Below are 5,344 nucleotides of genomic sequence, written 5' to 3'. Positions count from 1 at the left end.
AAACCCTTCCTCCTCTGAGTATCACCTAATGGACCAGAATAGCCCATTCGGAGAAACGCTCCATCACGGAACGGAGCCACAAACTCTGTAGGGTCATCCCTAGTCTCCTCACCGAACCGTAAAGCCACCCGTATTTGTTCAGATGAGAACTGAACCTCTTGATTGTTGACGGTTGCTCGCATAACCGGGGGCTCAACGCGGCAATCATATTCCACAGTCTGCCAGAAATCCTCGATATTGGGTAAGGATATCGGCAGAGTCGTAGTGATAGCGTGGAATATCCTCGAGCGAATGAGGAATGTGATTATCTCGCGGTAATCCTCAACACCGCTCGCTTCCGGGTCTAAGGTGATATACATGTTATGACCCGGAAAGAATTGCCTCTGATTATCTCCATCGTCGCCTCCAGCGCCTCCAGAACCTGCTACTGCAGCCATATCTGCAACAAACGAACCAAGTTAGATAAACGTTAAGGTATAACACAAGTTCGCTTGTTACCATGAGCGAAGTTGTGAAAATCTGTATAGGCGAAGTTAAAGGTGGGGCGAAGTTGGGAACAACTTCGCTTCATCTTTAAGTTCGTCTAATAATTAATAAATAAAAAGGTCCAGGCGAAGTTAATGATAACTTCGCCTCACCACAACATCGCCTCAGGCGAAGTTGAGCCTCAGGCGGAGTTACGGATAACTTCGCCGAAACCCTAAGTTCGCCTGAATCTGAAACGGCGACAGTAAGGTCGATTCAACATCGAAAATCTGGTGTTTCGGTCAATTTTGACGATTAAGAACTCCCAAACACAAGATATTAAGGATATTTAGACAATTAGGTTGTTCATGAACACGTAAAAACAAGCTTTAAAATCCGGTTCAAAAATTCGTCGGTCCGAGGTATCGAAATAGGTCGAAACGACCTTTGATAAGCATTGACAACACGATGTACCGACACCACGAACCTTGAAATCGAAACGAAATCTGGAATAAAGAACAAGGAATTGGAAAAACAACAAGTTCGCTGAAAACTGGTTAAGTTCGCCGGAATAAGTTTGCTTAGATCTGTGAATAATGAATCGTTTGACCTTTGAAAATCCTTATATAGGGTCAGAGATTATACAAGCGAAGTTACGGTTAACTTCGCCTAGGCGAAGTTATTCACAAGTTCGCCTGTTTAACAACTTCGCCGATATTTACAAAATCAAACCTTATAATTCGAAAATTTTGCAAGTAAGTTCTAAAACTTCCCTTTAAGAATTAAATGACACGATCAAGTCCAAGTAACCAGATACAAAATTATAAAACTACCTAATACAAGAAACTTTTAAAAATTAAAGTATAAGGGATCAAATTTCAGTCTCGATAGGGACTACTACGTTTTAGAAAAGATCCGAACAGAAATCATACTAATTACGTGACTGTCACATAGATCCGTGTTTAGCTGTATTATGACATAAAGAAATAGGTTGTAAGCAGGTAAATAACTTAAGATGGTTTTCATCATTTCTGTGATACGAGTTAGGTTCAATTATTCCTCAAAATTTAAGTGGGCAACAACTCAGAGATTATGATGCCCCCTATCTATTCTCAAAGCATATTTGGCTTTCCCCAAGTCACCCCGAATTGACCTCGACCCATAGTGTCTGATTAAGTTTGTAAGTACTCTTCATCTGCTTCCCGTTCTCTTTCTTACTCCATGATTGAGAAGTCTTGACATTTTCAGCTCTAGAATGTTTTCATAACTCATAATTTTTTTATTTTTTTTTTATGATAAACATTTACATAGACTTCAGAGTAGTAAACAACTGCAAGTCCCGAATCTGGATCACTGCAGTTTCTTCACACACTATCTTTACGGGAATCAGAACACGTACGGGCTCGTGTATGACTGGGTAATCGCTTTTCTGCCTATCATTCGGAAAGATATATATGGAGACATGCAAAACTCGTAGGGAGTTTCCACGTAAAATCAAGTAGATTTAGTTTGTATCACATCTACTTTTACGCACCATAAAAAGCTACCATGACATACAATAACTGTCCTAAAGCCTTTTAAGCCTAATAACTTCACTAGTTAAGCACACAGAATCAGTATATTTATCATTTTCCAAGGTTGGATCAATTTTCTGTTAAACATAGCAAACGAACTTCTTACGAAGTAGCAGACTTGAAAAATAATTTCATTTCCCTTTAAAAAATTTTAACATTAATCACCCCGACCAAAACAAAGTCTTCAGGTAAACGGCTATCCCGAAGATCCAATGGATCAGCTGGACCGACCACATACTAGTATGTGTCCTTCTAACTAAGTATGATCGACTAATTTTAAGCGAAAGAATGAAAACTCATCATAAACCGCCCCGGTCACTTTCAGTCATCTGGTTAATGGTTATCCTCAAATTCTACAAGTAGAAAATGAGGACCAAACATATCCTAAGACATGTCCTTCAAACTGAGGTAACCGACATAATTCTAAGCGATAGTGACGTTTTTTTTTTTTTTTTTTTTTTTTAAACGAACATAAAAAGCATGGTTACTCGGGATTGATCATCCCATTCAGCTCAATAAGGTTTTGAAATCTTGTTTTTTCAAACGCTTTAGTATAAAGATCAGTGAAATTATCAAGCGTAACAACCTTTTCAAGCACAATCAGTTTCTTCTCAGCACAATCCCGTATAAAATGATGACATATGTCAATATGTTTAGTTTTACTGTGCTTCACGGGATTGTTAGTTACTGAGATAGCAGCTGTGTTATCAATGCAAATAGGAGTAAGTAAGAAATTCAGACCATAGTCGCGCAACTGTTGTTGAATCCAAAGAACCTGGGAGCAGCAGTTGGATGCTGCCATGTATTCTGCTTCACATGTTGAAATTGAGACCGAAGTCTGTTTCTTGCATTGCCACGACACCAATCTGCCACCAAGAAACTGACATCCTCCAGTTGTTGACTTCCGACTCTGATTGCACCCTCCATAATCAGAATCTGTGTAAGCGACTAGCTCCAAGTCTCCTCCTCTCGGGTACCACAACCCCAGCTTCGGTTTGCCCTTGAGATACCTCAGTATCCTCTTCACACCCTTCAGATGAGATTCTTTTGGGTTTGCCTAAAAGCGTGCACAAAGACAAACAGCAAACATTATATCAGGCCTAGAAGCAGTTAAGTACATTAAAGAACCTATAATAGCCCGATATTGAGTTGGGTCCACATCTGCATCACCGTCTGACTCAGCACCCAATTTGTGATTGACGCAGATTGGAGTGTCGAATGGAGTGCTGTCCTCCATCTTGAAGCGTTTGAGCACATCATGGACATACTTGGTCTTATGAATGAACATCCCATCCTTCTTCTGATCAACCTGCAATCCTAAAAAGAAAGTTAGTTCACCTATAGCACTCATTTCAAACCTCTTTTTCATGACGGCCTCAAAATCTTGACACATGGAGACTCTTGATGCAGCAAAGATAATGTCATCCACGTAGACTTGCACCAGCAGGAAGTCGCTTCCATCTCTCTTGAAGAACAACGTGCTATCTATCTTCCCTCTTTCAAACCCATTTTCAAGCAAGTAATCTGATAAAGTTGAATACCAGGCACGAGGTGCCTGATGAAGTCCATACAATGTCTTGCTTAACTTGTACACGTGATCAGAAAAGTCTGGGTCAGGAAAACCCGGAGGTTGCTCAACATACACTACCTCATCAACTTTCCCATTCAGAAACGCACTCTTCACATCCAACTGAAATACCTTCATCTTCTTATAAGCAGCGAACGCCAAAAACAATCTAATGGCTTCCAACCTTGCGACAAGAGCGAACACTTCATTATAATCAATCCCCTCTTGTTGATTAAAACCTTTAACGACTAGCCTCGCCTTGTTTCTTATGATAATCCCTTTCTCATCTCTCTTGCACTTAAACACCCATTTTGTGCCTATCACATGCACTTGCTTCGGTTTTTCAACCAAAGTCCAAACTTCCATTTTCTTGAATTGAGCCAACTCTTCTTGCATAGCTTCGACCCACGAGGTGTCTTTGAGAGCCATTTGATAATTCTTCGGTTCAATCTGGCTGATAAAGCAGGTGTACAAGCATTCGTTGATTATCCCTGTCTCCTTGATGCTTGTGTAAACACATGTGTGCTCATTCAAGCTACGTCTTGTTTGTACACCGGAGGACACATCACCAATCACATTCTCAAAAGGGTGATCTTTATGAATTCTCGTGGTCGGAACAGAACCAACATGCAAATTGTCTTCCAAGTTAGAAGAGAGCTCGTCAATGGTTGTTTCATGCTGAGAGTGAAATGGATTGAAAAATTCTTCTTCAGTCGAGGCTGCAGGGGTATCGATAGCATTTTATGAGGAAGGTTGACATTTATCGATCAGCTGTCTTTGCAATAGGTTTTCTTCCTCATCAAGGATCATCTTCGTAGCAACTCTCTCTTCTTCTTCAGCAATATCCAAATACGGTATGTTAAAAGACTTAAAAAGTTTAACATAGTCGAAAAACTCAGCAGGTCCGTTGCTTGGTTTTGGCGGTTGGTAACTTGTGATATCGGTGTTACACACCACCTCAACCTTGCTGGTCGATGTATTAAAGACACGTCTGTTGGGAGTCCCAACAACATAACCGACTAAGATTCCTTCATCGGCTACTTCACCAAATTTAGAATTTGTCTTTAAAATCGAACAAGGGGACCCGAATGGTTCAAGACCACTCAAGTTGGGCTTTCTCCCATGCATAAGCTCATAACACGTTTTACCAAGTCTTTTAACAGTTAAGACTCTATTCAGAACATAACAGGCTGTAGCAACAGCTTCAGCCCAAAACACCACAGGAAGCTTCGAATCAGCCAGCATTGTTCTGGCTCCTTCAATTAATGTTCTGTTCTTCCTTTCAGCCACTCCATTCTGTTGCGGTGTATACGGAGCGCTGTATTGGTGTTCAATCCCTTTCTGAAGGCAGAAGATCTCCATCTCAAAATTCTTGAACTCCGTTCCATTGTCACTCCTGATGAACTTAACCCTTTTATCCATAACGTTCTCAACTTTGGTAATCAAATTCTTCACCATCTGAGCCGTTTCGTCTTTTGATTTCAAGAAATATACCCACGAATATCGTGAGTAGTCATCAGTGATCACCAAGCAATAAGAAGTACCTCCTAGACTTTTTGCATTCACGGGACCGAAGAGATCCATGTGAAGCAACTCTAGAGTACTGACAATAGAATTGACCTTCTTGGTGTGATGGGATTTCTTGTGCTGCTTTCCCTTCTTGCACGCTATACATTTATCTTCAAAATTGAAATTCTTCAAGGGAACGCCCAGCACAAGTCCATTCTTGACAATGTTG

The sequence above is a fragment of the Bidens hawaiensis genome, unplaced genomic scaffold (genome assembly GCF_021521415.1).
Source record: "Bidens hawaiensis isolate Kalapana, Puna unplaced genomic scaffold, B.hawaiensis_p1.1 tig00021817_1, whole genome shotgun sequence".
Classification (NCBI taxonomy): domain Eukaryota; kingdom Viridiplantae; phylum Streptophyta; class Magnoliopsida; order Asterales; family Asteraceae; genus Bidens; species Bidens hawaiensis.
Note: the sequence above shows the minus strand (reverse complement) of the source record.